This window comes from Haemaphysalis longicornis, unplaced genomic scaffold (genome assembly GCF_048455015.1).
Source record: "Haemaphysalis longicornis isolate Haplotype H1 unplaced genomic scaffold, Haemaphysalis longicornis Haplotype H1 scaffold_10, whole genome shotgun sequence".
NCBI classification, from domain to species: Eukaryota; Metazoa; Arthropoda; class Arachnida; order Ixodida; family Ixodidae; genus Haemaphysalis; species Haemaphysalis longicornis.
Window position 1 is genome coordinate 58,732,966 of NW_027526204.1, and position 17,228 is coordinate 58,750,193.

The 17,228-nt window shown below is 49.4% G+C and overlaps 1 long non-coding RNA gene across 1 annotated transcript in view; it reads left to right on the forward strand.

Annotated features, from left to right (window-relative positions):
- The window catches only part of LOC144157753 (uncharacterized), a 96,396-nt gene that overhangs the window by 60,321 nt on the left and 18,847 nt on the right, over window positions 1-17,228 (forward strand). Inside the window, exon 4 of the long non-coding RNA XR_013319846.1 lies at window positions 3,371-3,500. This is a non-coding gene — a long non-coding RNA (uncharacterized LOC144157753). The remainder of the gene's footprint in view (window positions 1-3,370; window positions 3,501-17,228) is intronic.

Sequence of the window (17,228 nt, forward strand, 5' to 3'; positions counted from 1 at the left end):
AGGAACAGGTCAGCAATGAAAAACATATTGCCCCATTGTTTGGAAAACCAGCACGTTCTTTTCAGGGGTAGAGAATTCTCGCCGTTAGAAACAAAACAAAAATCAGCAGTGGCTTAGCTCGGCTATGCCAGGATATACGTAGCGTGAACTGAGGTACAGCTAGTTATTCTTGGCATTCTTGGTTGTCTAGGATTAGCTTGATTATCAGGCTTACCGCTGCTTCAATGACACCCAAACGGTTAGCTGTCGCATGGAGTTCCACCCATATGGTTCCACGGGCTGCTAAGGTTCGCCGGTACTGTAAGTACAGGCTAAACGACCGAAAACACACGCTCACATGCAAGGTGCTAGCAGAATGAAGAGGTGGGGCGCAATGCCTCCACGTTAGCGGGCCACTACTTTTCCACAATTAGTGCTCACCCTCGCTACAGTGACCCTCATATCATGATGTGCCGTGACGGGCACTACATAAAGAATGTAACCCACCGTTGTAAACACTGAGCAAACTTTATTTTTCTTAGTTACGTGTTCATTTAGCGCTGTGGTTACCCACTCGTATTATACTCCTCAAGGCTGGTTTGATTATCCTACAAGCTAAAATGTGCCATTCACTGCTTAAACTCGCCCCCATTTTCTCTACCACAAAACTGCACCAATGCCACTTTTTGTAAAACAGGGAGTTTAAGGTTTGTGCGATGAAAATGAGATGTTGTGACATCGCGAAAACGACTCGGTTAATCCGGTATCGCAATTCAGGGCTACGACAGCAGGCTCCGCAAATGAAGGAAGCTATCAGAGGCATAAACGAGCCCATAATACAAAAAGTCTGTAATTGAGCCTGTATAAGATCCTGCTAATATTCGGCGATATCAAAATTAGGATAGCCTGATGTTGCGGCGACGCTTCGCCTTTGCATCCGCAAATGAAGGACTCATATCCCTCCAGGATACCCTTTTGTAACATCAGAGAGCTGCGCCGCCAAGCCTTGAAAATGATTTATTTACGCCAGTGACAGACCGTGTCACGATTAATGGGGCAATCCCCCTTGGGAATAAAGATGAAGAGACATAGTGGAGCCAGAGGCCGACGACGATGAAGACGAAGAAAGAGAATTCAAATTTCCCGCGAAGAGGCCAGCCTAATGACGAAGTGCCGCGATGGAGGCACGTGCAGAAATAACCAATGTGGCGGTCACCCATGCGGCGGGCACGGGCCCAGCGAATGCAACAGTGCGGCGACGGTCGGGAAAAGGCTATTTATTTCCGGTGCACAGGCCGGGACAGAAAGAGAAATCAGAAGAACGCCACAGCAGGAAGGTCAGGGTGGACGAGTCCGAGGAACAAGCCGGGGGTAGAGGCCACGCCATCGACCAGAGCCACGTCAGCCTGAGCCGGAGTGGACCGACGTGGCATCGGCTTCTACGTCCGCGTCATACCACCAACCTGCGCTTTGGTGGGGCAGCGGCGACGGCCGGGTGCCTGCGTACACCGAGCACGCACCGTCTACTAACGCCTTCGCAGTCCCCACGCGGCGACGGTTCCGGAGCTTCCCGGTGCTACCTGCTACCACAGCGACGGCCCCGAGGCGTAGGGGTTACCTCCGGCTACGAGGGCTACCACGAGAGGTAGCTGAAAAGGGGTACAGTGTGTGACTACCACGCACAACTACATCGTTACCACCACCACCGGCATCGCTACAGCGGACAACTAGGACTACCAGCGTGTCACGGCCCCACTACGGGTACGACACATCAGCGCCGGAGACAGAGATAGGCCCGTCCGCTAGGGACATTGTTGCTAGGATTGTTAATATGCACGTTGTATAGACTGGAGCTATGATGGGTTGCTTTATTAGGGACTTCATTGTAGTGACTTTTGGTTTGGTTTGTTGGCTTTTATGGGTTTTTAAATGCGGAGCATTTCTTAGGCTCGCCTGGTCCTCCGTCGTTGATGGCGGCGCCATCCACACGCTCACTCCGCATGCGCGTCGCGTCAAGGCGCAGGTGCGCGTCTCTCCCCCGTACCCTCCTCGCTCTCAACAACAGGTGCGGTGGTGCGGGAGGAGCGCGTGTACCCCGTGCGCTCCGTCGCTCTCAACAACAGCTGCGGCGGTGCGGGGGGAGCGCGTCTGTGCGCTGCGTCGCGCTCAACAGTAACGGCGGCAGGGCGTGTACACGTGATAACGGCGTGGTGGGTGCGTGGAAAGTTCGCGCGCTTGTGTACGGAAGTGTTTGTATGCGCGTCTCTTCCCCGTACTCCTCTCCCTCGAACGCGGGCGGTGTGTATGTAAGCGGCGGAGCGCGTGTTCGGAATTCAGTCAAGGGCGTCTTTGATTGGCTGTCGCTTGACTTGACGCTTTGCTTGACTCGAGTAGATGCGATGGAAGCAACGTCTTCACCAGTTACACAATCGCACGACCGCTCCTCAAAGAACCCTTGACAGTGCACTTTAGCGACCACAAAGCAGTCATCCTCTCCGTCCAATGCAACGACGGCACCAAGCAATAAAGACAGACTTTAACTTTACACTCCTTGCCTTCGCTTCTCCTTCATTCAATAAATAAGAATAATAAAGACGAAATAACAATCAAGCATTCCCAAACCATACCCAATTACGCAACATTCACGCGATACCCCCACCACTCTGCGACGCATTTACTCGAGTTCCCCCCGTGGGAAGATGCGGGCGGGTTTTTTGTTATGGATTAGTATTTAGGAATTTCTTCGGTTGAGTGGTTTGTTTGCTTTGTTGTTTATTTTGCTTAAGAGTTCTAGTGCATAATATATGTGTGCTGTGGTATACGTGCCAACGATTCTCTCGTGTCCATCTCTGAGCTGGTCGAGACGTGCGACAAAACATGACAGACCAACCCCTCATTATTATTTGATAGCTTGTTCGACGTTCAAGCCGACTAAATGCATGTGAATTGGATGTGAATGAAAGGCATGTGAATGTAAGGCAAATAATAGCCATTTTATTGGTGCTGAACACTTCCTGCAAAAATTTCAACAAAAAATTTCCAACGTTTTATTCGCAGCGCTTTTCGGTCAAATATTCTTTTGGTGTAAACTTGACAATATTTTTGTGTACATATGACTAGTTAAATGCAAACGCAATGATTTCAAGGCATCACAGCCATTCTAAACGCCGCCGAATTACTTCTTCGGACAAATTGGTCGACTCTCTACCAGAAAAACTCAGTAAACAATAAACGCTTTCAATCCGCTCCACTAAATTGTTGTGAGTGATTCCTGTCTAGAAAGCGAAACTTCCTGGCGTATGCAAAAATTATTTTTGCATACCGTAAACTTCACTTAGCTTGATTTGTACTGTATTTTTGTGTTTTGTGTATGTGTATTGACACTTTTCAGGAAGGCATTGTTAATACGACACACGCCATTGTGCCAATCAATCACGGAACAAAGCGAGTAAGCACGATCCCACACAAGGTTTACAGAATTCATAAAAATGTTCGCAGCGCACACAGCATACCGATGCAAGGTATGTTACCGCTGATCTTTCATTATTCGTGGTAAAAAAAGAACTCGACTTAAGTATGATACACTTCTACGCCTGTGGTATACACCGCTTTGCATAGGTCATTCACCCCGAATGGCATAAAATACGCTGCCACAGGCTACATGTGGTAAAATCTACTATTGGTAAACGCAACAAACATAGAAAAAGTGTTTTTAATAATTTAGACTTCATGAAATTTAAGAAAACTGCCTCAAAAATTTCTCTGCTAATTTTAGGTACTAATAATGCTAAAAGTGTTTGCGCACGGATTTGTTAAGACTACAGGGTATTTGGAAAATTACTCCCAATAAGCACGGTTTCGAAATCAAAATGTAAGAAGAAAACAAAAACAAAGTTTTTGGGAACCTCAAATATGCTCGTTTAAACGGATGGACGGGCGGACGGATGGATGGGCGGACGGATGGATGGATGGATGGATGGATGGATGGATGGATGGATGGATGGATGGATGGATGGATGGATGGATGGATGGATGGATGGATGGATGGATGGATGGATGGATGGATGGATCCATGGATGGATGGATACTCAGGCGGACGGGAGGACGGACGAATGGACAGACAGATAAGTGGACGGACGAATGGGCAAATGGTTGAGTGTGTGTGTGTGTGCGTTTGTGTGTGGGTGTGTGTGTGTGTCTGCTTGTGTGTGAGTGCGTGCGTGTGTGTGTTAGCGTGTGTGTGAGTGAGTGTGACTGTGTGTGTGTGTGAGTGAGTGTAAGTACGAGTGTGAATGTGACTGTGAGTGTCAGCGTGTGCGTGTGCGTCAGTGTGACTGTGCATGCGTGCGTGCGTGTGCGTGCATGCGTGCGTGTGTGTGTGCGCGGAGAAGTGTAAGGATGGATGAACAGATGGATAAGTAGAATTCATGGATGGGCCGAAGAATGGATTCATTGATGAATGGCTGGATGGATGGATTAAACGTAGATGGGCGATGCCACCAATCTGGATGTGTTAACCGAGTAGGACTGCACTAGATGGACGCTTCTATTTACACCAGTATAGTTCAGTGAGCACAACTGATTAAGAACAATTAAAAAAAAACACCAAGTACAATTTTATGGTGCAGAACGATTGCAAACAGGCGACCGTGAATAAATATTCAGAAGTTTTTTTTTTACCGTTTGAACAACCTCACGGCGGAGAAGCTAAACGACTGTAAATTTTGTTTTTTCGCATGTTAGACAGCGGCCCGGATGGGCAAGAATGTGTCACGCTGTTTGGAATCGCCATGTGGAAAGACGGTGCTTTCGCTGCCTACGCGGGATTGGAAAAAGAAAGGCTTATAAAGTGTTAAAAAATGACTTAGCACACTTCTCACATTGCTTGCTTGTGTCAGTAAAACCTTTTTGAAGACGCAGCTGGCGGCGGAGAAGGTAACAAAATGCGAAAACTAACAGACAGTAAACAAGGGTAACAACGTCAGAATAAAAATGTATCACACTGAGTAAAAAGCAGGGGACCCTTTTCTCCCAGAAAGAAAGCAAAGTGATTTCTCAGGAAAATGCGCCCAGCAGACGAAGTGTTACGTCCTCAAAAGAACTTGAAAGAACCGTAAAGAATATGAAGGTTTTGACGCGTATTGAAGAGGATTGTTCGTCAGGCTCACCAGAGATACCCCAAACGCACACCAAGACTTTGGGGTGCGCCACACTCAACAAAAGAATTTTGAGGCTTGTCCGGAAAATCCTTTATTAAAATACTTTATGACATTGTCTATCGTTCAGATGAATGTATCTGCTACATGATAAAACGCGAATCGGAGAACATTGACCATGAATATATGGTATTCACTGAAAGGTGTCGCTAAATTTTTCGATTGCCAACACTTAAAACGGCCACGGACATAGCCGAAGCACCACGGGCGTGGAACAGCTGGTGGCACTGCGCCCGCACGCCGATAAAAAAACACCGGCGTGCGTCGTCTGCTTCGTTTCAAGCCGATTCTTAAGGGTGATGCCAAAAGATGTTATTAATTGCACTCACATTGGAGTCGAAGTATTAATATGTGTTCGGTGCGGTAGACTTCAAAACGTCCAGCACACATCATGTGTTTATCACGGCCATCCCGTGAAGCCCGATGTAAACTGTCACGGCTCACTCACATGGTTGCGTTAATGCGTGCCTCGCCAGTGCATACAACCTATACGCTACCTTGAGTAGCAACCACCATCTTCCCCCTGTGTGGTCCATAACGGGATTTGTGGGAGGCCTGATTCCCGAGCAAGAGTTGAAAAATTGCCGAGTTCTTGTAAATGAGGAAGGCGGTCCGATACCCGCGGCTTTAATACAGTCCTTTCAAAGTGTTTTCATTCTGACCGCGACAGTGAATCTGCGGGTGAACATTGTGGCGCTGAGGCCTAAAAGGGATGACCAGTTTCTTACAGGCGGTGAAAAACACCACGAGATCTGGACAGCTATAGGCAGACGTTCTTCCTTGATACAGAAGCCAACGTTGTGTGTTTAAACATCAGTAATGATTTGTTTAAGGTATTACGATTATATTTCGATACATGTAACGTATTGCGCATGTTGCGTTCATAACATCTATTGTAATACAATTTAAACCAACATGTTTTAATAATCGTTCATAGCGCATCGCCGTCGCAATACAAAATAAAAACGACGGAAAAGCTTTCCTCGTGGACTTGGAGGGAAACGACATCAGTGGTTCTGTTATGTGGCGGTGCGACCTTTTAAAGCAAAGCATTCTACCTCTATCAGCTAATGCTTTCGTAGTGGCGTGCTCCACGTGAAATTTGCAACGCATATGAGGAAGCGGAGAGCACTTTTCACTCACGGAGCACAATCTAGATGGCGCGGCGAATGTGCGCTATTACCCAGCGTTCCCCGTGCGCCGACGACTGCTCACTCCGGCCAGTGTGTCGGCAAGAGCTATTCCGTCGGCTTTGTCGTCTGCTTCAGCGACGGTTGTTCAGGCCTGTTTTGGCACAGCTTCTCGTCCATTGAGCGCTTCCTTCGCAAGGCTTGATTAACTTTTTCGACAGCACTTCCTCGGTAACCCGGACCCGACGGAATTAGGCGGCCGTACAGCAAAGATATGTTAAGCATTAGTTTTCAGGGCGGGAAATGAAAATGCAGAGACCAAGTACAGACATCTTGCAGCTAGACAAAGGTTACATTTTGCACACTGCTTGCCACAAGTGGGACTGCGCTTTCTAATTTGGTGAATACCAATTGGGTTGTTTGTAAGAGTTATTACAAAAGGCGAAAGGAGCAACTGGTTCTGAAAAATACAGGTTATAAAAGTTCCCTCAGCTTTCTCGCAATTCTTAAAATTACTAAAAAAACTAGTTTATAAATGGGAATCACTTAGCTGAATTGCAAAGTCGTTTCGGTGTCTCGCTAGCGTCGAGCGGTGGTGTAGCCTCGAGCCTGTACATCAGGATGGCTATGTCCCGCTGTCTAACACTTTGAAAGACACTCCCCTCTGTTTTCTTTTTGCCGACGCACGGCAGGGCTACGCGGCGGCGTCCGCCGCGATAGCCCGGCCATGGCCGACGCTTCTGTATTCCGGGGGCCGCCCTTGCAAAGTCAAGGTAACGGCTGGAGGAATGCCTGGTTTCACTCTATGTAGAACCACGCGTGTGAATTCAAGTTATGTCGCATTGGCAATTTTTCGGGTGTCGCTTATAGCTTTGCTTGCTAACCACTTTCACAACATTGACTGGAGCCAATAGTCTGGAAAATTGGATTCCTCTGAGTACGTAATTTCAATCGCAGGTTACAGGCATAACATTACAGAGAATATACATGATAGGCATACCCACACCGAAATAAGATAATGTCAACATTGTAAGAACTCCTAATTTGTAATAGTCGGTCGAAGTTGCTTGAAAAAAATTGCTTAAGGCAATATTTCATGGGTGCTCCTCGAATCTTAACGTCAGCCCAAATCTTTCGGTAAACAGGGAGCAAAACTCGACGGAGACCTTCGACTTCGCCCTGAAAATGACCAATGTTGCTACACGTAGGCTGAAACAAGCGCCTTTGAGGGCAATAAGAAATCTTTTCATCCCTTCTTGCACTTCGGATATGGACGATAATGTGTCTGCTAGTGGTAGTAGTGTTTGCGCACCATCGCATCCTTTAGAGTTTCGGGCAGGCGACCCTAGCAGTCGCATACTGAATAAAGGCAGATTACGCTACAGCGTCGTCTTAAGTTTGCATAGTAAGCTGAAGCCTCTTAGCAGCATGTTTTCTGTCGTTAGATATCGAAAAGCGGCGAGGCAGAATGAAGCTAATGGAGCAGTCCTTTGCAGCCTGGTAATTGCACCGGGAAGGGACACCCTTTTCAGGGTTTGATGTTACGGAGCTCCTTAAGGACTGCCTTGGAAATGTTGCATTCTTTGCACACAAGGTACTGGATTCTATATTTTGGGCTTCGTATAAAAGAACGCCATCAGTTTTTAACAAGAAAGTGTTTCGCGCCGGGGTACACCATGATCTTACTGACGTCATATCCGTCACGGAAATAACGTCGCAAGAAAAGTGCCATTAACGGGGCTGTGACCGGATTCGATCCTATGAACTCTCTTGCCGGAACGGGAGCTACGAGGTGCTCTGCCTTCGGGATATAGGGACCGGGCAGCTAAACGGGGGAGCCACCACTCGGTGCTCGTCTCGTTAGTGGAATGAGCCTGTGCATTGGTGTACGCAGCCTCCCGTTGTTTTTCCTGTGTTTGCTTCGGGGCTTTGAATGTGTTTGTAGTGTTGTGAGCGGATATGGGCGGTGAAATGAAGTCTAGACAGATGTGTTAGGTTCTTAGATGCAATAACGGCAACGTAAGCTTTTCGGAGGACTTAAACTTTCATTATTAGTATTCATTTCAACTACTTTAAATTATCTTCACTGGCTTCGATGACTACGGTTTTCACGCAAGCCCTTATGCGTGGGTACCTCGATACGTGTGCTTGGAAGAGAAAGGCACTAACGTAGGAGACCGATTACTATGCGGCCGTGGAAAGGTCGTGGCAGTTTACACTTTCTTTCTGTAACGGTCACCTTCGTGCATTCTGTTTTGGTGAGAGACACTGTGACAGCGTGGGAGCCTGAGAGCTGATCTGGAACTGCCACTTTTTTGGGGTGTTAATTTTATCAACAGCCAAAGTTATTCCACCACCTAACAGCCAAAGCTACAAACTATCCTCCCTCCCGTTCCCAGTTTACCACCGGCGTGGAATAAAAAAAAGCTGGCACCGATATTGTTAACGCCACACTGTATTTTTAATGTTTAAGTATTCTTTACCGAGTACCTAAAAAATCCTCTATTGCGTTGTGAAGAAACAAAAACGCGTGACTAGTTGCCTTAAATAGGAGTGCATCAGCCCGAGTACTATAGCACATACGCTTTTTCGACATGCTGTAAGCAGTTAGGATTTGGAGTGGTGAATAAAAGTGCAGAATTAAAGAGCGAAATCATCCAGCCCTCTTTTTAACGACGACGACGGTTGAGTGCGAAGCTTTCTTCGTGCTAAATCGAATAGAAATGGGTCAGTCAATGACGCTGCAATCAAAAACCCAAACTGCATGCTGGTCAAGTTCACAGCTCAACTAGTCAAAGTTTAGGCCCAGAAGGTAACCAAGCAAACCCACACGAGAAAGCTCTGCAATAAACAATCATCGACGTTAGACGGAGAAAGGCACAATTTTTGAAGCGTAGGTGGCAGCTTGTAAAGCACCCGCAGCATTCAATTGCGAAACTGAGGACAGGGGTGCTACTCCAGAAGGCCCGAGATTGAGCGAAACTCGGGAAACACGAGCTCTAGTTACGCCCACATAAAGTAATGATAATATTTCGAGGCGGAGTTCAAGGGCTTTAAACATGCAATTCACGCTGTTTGCTGATTATTGGGGTGCGTAACCGGTCCACGTCAGCGCGTTCCAAAAAGCCGAAACTAGGGCGTGGCGCGTTTTAAGTGCGAATGCACTTCTTAAGCGAGCCTGAAGCGTCCGCCGCCGTCCGCATTCCGCCGCCGTCCGCATAGCAACAGCAGCGGGTGCGCGCGCTCCTCGTCTTCCTTGGCAACGGGGGGAGATGGGCGCGCGCTGCCTGGCCGCTGACATGGCACATACCCACGTGGGGGATTGGCCAGGAATCTCCTCGTCTTCCTTGTCAACGGGGGGAGATGGGCGCGCGCTGCCTGGCCGCTGACATGGCACATACCCACGTGGGGGATTGGCCAGGAATCGAGCGTGAGAAGGGCTAATGCGCCCGCTTAAAGGAGTACTGACACGAAATTTCAAAGCTGAGATCCGCTCTAGCAATCAAGTACAACGACAACACATATAGGTGTCTGTGCATGGCACATACCCACGTGGGGGATTGGCCAGGAATCGGGCGTGAGAAGGGCTAATGCACCCGCTTAAAGGAGTACTGACACGAAATTTCAAAGCTGAGATCCGCTCTAGCAATCAAGTGCAACGACAACACAAATAGGTGTCTGTGAATAAATGCATCTTTCTTTTTTTGTAGTTGTGTGTGTGTGTGTGATCTCTCTTTCGCGAACATTACCGACCCGCGCAAATTCAACTCGTGCATTCGCACTTACATACTCTCCCCCTCGGGGAAGTGCGAGGGAATTTTTTTTCAATGCCGTCTCTCGTTCCACAGTTGCACTGGTGGCTACTGGGGGCACGCAAATCCAACTACATTACTTTATCTCGTTTTTATTTTAATAATGTGTATTTCACTACAAAGCTCTTTTTTTTGTTTGAAGCGTTCTTATGCGCTTTTATTTTGAAATTTGCCGTCCTAAGAAGCAGTTTCTGCGCATATCTGCATTCGGTGACAGACAATGCAATCACGCGACTAAGGCCGATTGGAAAAACAAAAGCGCGGCAGGGAAACGTGCCACATTCACCGTAATTGCTGCTCGGTGTTATACGCTTTCAGATACGCAATTTCCTACAAGCACTTCAGTTGCTTACGGAATTTCAAGGCGAAATCTGGTCGATTCTGAATAACGACTGATAAAGTGTACTTGCGCTTCTTACTAACAACTGATAATTGTACTTGCGATTATTCTTAACTAATATATTGCACTTCCGTATTTTTCGTCGCTTTTATTCACTGTCTTTCGGCATAAATTTTAGCATTACTTCGACAGGCTTCTTTTCTGCTATACTGTGTTGCGGTCAGTTTCTACTTTTCATTTCGTACTGAACTCGCAAGCATGTAGACAGCACAGCCTCTATATAATCGGGGTTCTGCGAGGCTGCTGGGCACCTGTCCTTCTCATGTGCCATCATGTTCAAGTGGCACTCATTATTCTACATTGTTTTCTTTTCCGATTCACCGTTTTGTGAATTTTCGTACCCGAGCCCAAGCGCTCTTCAAAGCTCTCAATTGCGGGCAAGTCACCCAATTGGGTGTGTGCTACGAGGAAAGGAATAGCAACAATCACAGCTTTTCTAATTTGTGTCCGTTAGTTCACTTTGCTGTTCACAGCTCTTGTTCGACGAAGCTCTCCACAGTCATTGGTTTCTTTTATGAACTCTATACCTTCACCCTCCTGCTGGCGTCGCGCTATTTCTTACGGTCTCAATTTTCCCTTCACAAAATTTGCACGATTCGCTTGCTGCCGCACAACACAGACTCTGGACAGAACCCGTCGGAATGCGTAAAGGTCGCGTCAGATAATAGACACACGCCGTTCATTATATACACTCGTGCGAGTAAAGTTTTCGCAAGAATGGTGCGACACGAAACGCCTGAAGAGAAACCGGCTGCCGCGCTCACGATAAATGAAGCGCACGGCCATGCAACGCCACATTGGAATGTTTTGCTAGCAGACGGCAACTGCAGCACAGCCACTTGATGGAAACCTTCTTTCCATCGAGCTGTCGCGACTGAACCGTACGGTCTGGCTGCACAGGGATAAACGCATGGTAGAACCTGCTGAAGCCGTGGGCGGTAACCACATAAAAAAGGCGAAAAACTTGTCTGCAGTAATCCTCTTGCGCACACACCGGCTGACTGTCGACTGAGGGCGGTCGCTTGTGCGGTCGCTACCAACGCTTCAGTGGAAGGTGTCCGTCGCATAAAACCGAAGCGCAAACAACACCTGTTCCTCGGCAGTCGTGGAGGGAAAGTCCCCTCAAAGTCGTCGCAAAGGGGGTCGGGCGCCAGATGGTTGCAAAGCCAATGCATACTAATTTCGAGAGACGAAAAAGGGCTTGAAATTCCTCCTCCGCTAAAGAAAAAACTCATTAGGGATAGATATATGCCTGCTCCGGCTACCGTGAACAATGACCACGCCGCAGCAGCCGCCAACACTAGCGTCACGAGTTCAACTCGGCCGTGCAATATCTCTCCCGAGTTTCGTCCGGGTTCTCGTGTAAATCACACACACCCAGCCCCTTCCTCGGTGCGGCGTAGTGACTGAAGGCCCAGCCAATTATGGCTGCCATGGCGTCCACATCACCGGGGGGGTAGCGTCGCAGCCACGAAGACTCTTGCATTTGATGCTCCAGTAGCAAAGCTTAGCAGAAAACAATGAATGAATGAAGTCATCAGGCGACCGTCAGTCAAATACTGCCCTAGTTGCAGGGGGGGGGGAGAAAGTGCTCGCTCTAGTCCGAACGATAGGAGCGCCCAACACGACAAGATTTTCCCACGGCAGCCGTATTCATACACAGGAAAAACACAATCGACCGCAGGTGACACACCTTCAACGTCTAAACCACACTGGTAAGATGTTGAAACAAGCTCATGACACGCTAAATTGGGGGATGTATAATACTACGTCCGCCGTCCGCACGTAAACAAAGCCGGTCACGTCTGACAGTCGGGAAAAGCGCGCGTTCCTTTCACTACAGTGAAGTGCTTCGCTTACTTGGTTTGGGCTCGCGCTGAGCTGCACTGGAACCACCCTCAAACCACGTAGCAAACACATTTCAGTGGGAAAACAGAACACCGAGGAAATTGGAGTTCCAAGCAAAAGGAAGAGCTTGGTTATCTACTTTACATAACGTAGTGCAGATTGCAACTCGATACTATACGGCGATGCACGCAGATGTTCGTACAAGCCGTGCTTGTTCAGGGTGAGCGGCCTTAACTGGGCGCGCTGACAACGCCAGGCGTGTTTCGAGCGATTGCGCCGGTGTCGCTTGAGGTTTATCGGATGCTGTACCTGAATCCTTCAATGCTTCTCTGGTCATAAAACTCCCGGTAAAGTTTCGTACGGTACCAAAGAGTGGCGCCACCGCAGATCGGAGGGCATCGGGGGGCCGTCGCTGCTCTGTCAGGCAGAAACGCAGTAGCAGCATGCCCATTCGCAACACATTTTAAGTGCGAAGCACTTCTTAGTCGGGCCTACTCCTGCTTCCACCGCCGTCCTCCGTCCGCAGCCTCGCAACGGAGCTAGCTACCGTGCCTAGCAACGGCGCCGGATTTCCGACGCGTGAGGGCGCTCGCATAGCGCCTCCTCTCCCCCCTCGCCTACTCTCCTAAAGCCCCTTTACTACTCTCCAGCTCGCAACACCCTCTCTCGGCGCGCCAGCCAGGCCACTACACTATATATAAAAAACAGCATCCGGCGTCAGGTTTCGGTCCGAGGACTTTGCGGCCGCAGCGCGACGCTCTACCGACTAAGCCACGGACGCGACCTTTTTTTTTCCCAAACACAATTTTTTATTTACAAGGATATACATATATACATAATGCACTGGCACGCTCGATGCGGTGACCAATGCTGGTACGCGTACATACTGTCGCCGCAGGGACTCCAATCACCTTTAGGCGTGCCTTCACTTGAGCCGCAGAGTAAGCAACGTAGTGGGACTGCGGTGGCAACAACGAACAAACAAGCAGGAAAATATGACATCCTGAGACAGTGTAATATCAGAGTACATGAACTGGGAATCGTGTGAAGGTAACATGTTCACATATGAGTGTAAACTCTGGGCAAGGATGTACAAAGCCTGTTCAGAGGGGAAAAGCGTCTCTACAAAGTATTAGTGAGGCAAGATCACAGCCGTTGCCAGCGCTGCATCTCTTTTTCTTTAAAGCGCTGCAGTGCTTGGCATCCTTTTTGCAGTGAGTCGCGGAGCTCCGTGTCAGAATCTGATGCCCCCAACACGCTCCATGTCCATTCAGCCTTTGCCGTGAAGTGCCTCCAGGTAGGCCTGGGGTTCCTGGCGCACTCCACTGCATCCACTCGAGCCCTCCACAGCGAGTGGAGCCCCAGGACAAGCACGCAGTCCCGAAGCGCCTTGTTCTCTGTGGGCGCACTCAGGTGCCGGAGGCCTGACTACGACAGGTCCCATCGCTCGGTGTACGCGGTCTGCAGCTCGTCCCAGAAGATGGCCGCGGCGTTACAATCTGTGAGGACGTGTTCTGCCGTCTCGCGTTTTCCACAGAGGAGACAACCCGCGCCGCCATGGAGAAAGAAACCCTTATCCTCCAGACGTGCCTTTGCTGGCAGCACCCCCATGTGGAGGCGGAAGAAAAAGTCCTTTGAGGCGGTGGGCACAGGGAGTCGTCTTACTCGCTTCAAGACATCGTTGGGTATTGGGGGTTATCGGTAGAGAGGGGGCGGCAGGACCTTCTCCACGAAGTCCCAGTATAGTTTTCTGGGTTTTGTTTTGAGCAGATAATCCCAAGAGAAATACTGCTCGAGCAGGGCTAAGGCTAGCGCGATTTCTTTGTAGAACCTCGTTCCGCGCGTGTCAAAGCAGAGTGATGCTGTCGTGGCAAGCCACGGGGCCAAGTGTCTGGTGCCCAGGCACTGCGTGGCTGCCACTAGGAACGGATCGCGTAGACCCAGAAAGTACAAGAATCGTTGGATAGTGAGTTTGAGCTACGCGTTGACGAGGCCAAATCCACCCTTTTCTAGGCTCCAGAAGAGGTTTGAGCGGCGCATGGGCTCGAATGTGGACCGCCAGAGAAACACCGCCCAGGACCGGTGCCGCCTATTCAGGGTGTCTGCGTCGATGGAAGTTCTGCGGGCCCCGTACAGCACTGCGGGGTATGCAATCACATTGCACACATGAGCCCTCGTGAACAGAGCAATGTTTCTATTTCTCCATTGTTGAAGCTTTCTTTCCGCAGCCGACAGCTTGGGTTTCCACCGATTTTTGACTGCGACGCTTTGGTTGAGGTTGACTCCCAAGTAATTGGACATCTCCTCTTCCCAGGCCATTCCAAATAGGTAACTTGGTTTGGAAGCCCAATCACCCAACCAGGCTCCCCTCGACTTAAGTAAATTTATCTCTGCTCCCGAAAAGCGGCAAAACTGGTTTGCTAGTTTAATTACCTCACCCATTTGTGATCCACGAGTGCAGATGAAGGCCACGTCGTCCGCATAGGCGAGAACACGGAGCTCCTCGTCTCCCATCTTCAGGCCATTGATGACCTCGGATGCTAGGGCCATACGGAAAAGTGGCTCAAGATAGAGGGTGAATAGGATGGGTGACATGGGGCAGCCCTGGCGCACCGACCTGTGGATGTCTATGGGCGTTCCCACAGACCTATTTGTTACTACACAGGTAGATATGTCCTCGTAGCAAGTTTTTCTCCAATCGGTCATTGTGTCACCGATTCCGCAGTGTTGGAGGAGATCCAGTAGAAAATTGTGGTCCACCTGATCGAACGCTTTCCTCAGGTCCAGTTGAACGATGGCCAAAGGTAGCAGACCTGATTCAGCCGCCTCGATGGCTACCCTCATGCGATGTAGGTTGGAATTATTGGACCGCCCCTTGAAACCGCATGTCTGGTGAGGACCAACTACAGCGCTTAGTGCACTCTCCAGCCGTCTGGCGAGAACTCGGTCCAGGATCTTGTAGTCCGTTGAGAGAAGGCTGATCGGACGGTAATCGGCGACGTCGGGGATAGCATCGGTGGGTACTTGTTTGGGGATTAAGGCCAGGTGGCTTGTCCGCATGGAGGATGGCAGGCGCTTCTGTTTTCTTATTTCTTCGAAGACCATGGCTAGGATGGGGCTCAGTTCCTTTCTAAAGGCTATATAGAACTCTGAGATGATACCATCCGGTCCAGGAGATTTGTTCCGCGGTAGGCTCTTGATGGTACGCTCTATTTCCGCTTCTGTTATGAGGGTGTTGATCAAATCGTTGGTTTCTTCAGGTATTTTGGGAATTTGATTTAGCACTTCAGCTGGGATTGCATCTAGGACTGACCGTCGAGAGAATAGTTCAGCATATTATTCAGCGAAAGCTCTTGCGACTTCCTCATTGCTTCTTGCCACACCTGCGGGATGTTTGACCTCCGTGATGTTTTTCTGTGCCGAGTTCTTCCTTTCGAAGGCTGCAAAAAGATTCGATGGCCTTGCCTCTAACTCTACCTTTTGCTCCCTGCTCCGCACCAGGGCTCCCCAAAAACTCTTCTCAAGCTCTCCCCGGAGCTCTTCTTTAATTAACCGGATATCGTCTTTAAACTCCCCTGGTCTTTCTTCATCAGCCTCAATGAGCGCGCAGAGAGTCTCCGTGAGGCGGCCCTTTTTTTCGTTTTTTCGTGCGGCCTCCTCGCGCCCTATGGTGACTGCAAAACTCTTTATGCGTGCTTTAAAAGTTTCCCACTTTTCCACACTAATGGTTCCCGACCGAAGTGCTTCAATTTCTTTTTGAGTGTTTTCGACAAATGTCTCGTTTTTAAGTACTGTGGAGTTCATTAGCCATCGGGTACTTGAGTTCTGCTTAGCCGTGTATGTGTTAAGGGCCACGGTGCACGTTACGAGGCCGTGGTCAGAGAACGAGATGGGAGTGACGGTGTAGTCAGACACTCGTGTAACCCCTTCCCCCGACACGTAGATCCGGTCCAGACACGCGTGGGACGAGCCCTGCCAGCGCGTGTAGCGTTTGGTTGGCCAGCTGCGCCCCAAGGCTACGTCGGACAGGTCGCTGTCCCGTAGGACTGCGCTCAAAACACGGGACGATGAGTCGACGCCACCACCTTTCCCTGTTCTGTCGTTAGCCCTCAACACACGGTTGAAGTCACCCCCAAGGAAAACTGCCCCAGACACACACAAGTCAGGCCGCAGGGCGTTAAACAGGTCCGAGCGAGCTGCTGTTTCATTGGGGGCGTAGACACACGCGAATCGAACCAGCTCGCTCCCCACGAGGACATCAACGAGGCAAAAACGACCGTTTTCTGGGAGCTCGCAGTCAACAATTTTGAGGGAAGGGTTTTTCCGTATTAAAATGGCTGTACCACCTGCGTGGGCTGAAGTTAAGGTGTGGAAGCACCAGAATTTGTGGCCGAATAGGCAAACAAAATTTTGGCTGTCTTCGATTGATGATAACTTGGTTTCTTGCAAAAGGGCAACATCGATATTCTCGTTGTTTAAAAGGTCGAGCAGCCAGTTCTTACGTTTGGAAGAAATTAGGCTAACTACGTTAATATTAGCTATTTTAACCGCGTTGAGGGGGGCTGTCATCGTGGGGTGAGGGCTTACCGATTATCCGCTCAGCCGCAACCGCTGCCATTGTCGCGCGGTGTCGTGTCCGCACAGCCGGTGGGGGAGGCGGTCCTGCCGTCTTGCGCTGGGGCTGTTTTCTGTTCCCCCCTGAGCTGTTCAGGAATTCTCGGTGGTGCGTCTTTTGTGGTGGGCTTCTTCCCCTCCTGACCGTCTGGGGTGGTGGCGGCTTGCTTGGCTCGTGCCTGACGTCGTGTTTCGACTCTTCTCTCTTGAGGTGCTCCCTGGCTGGCTG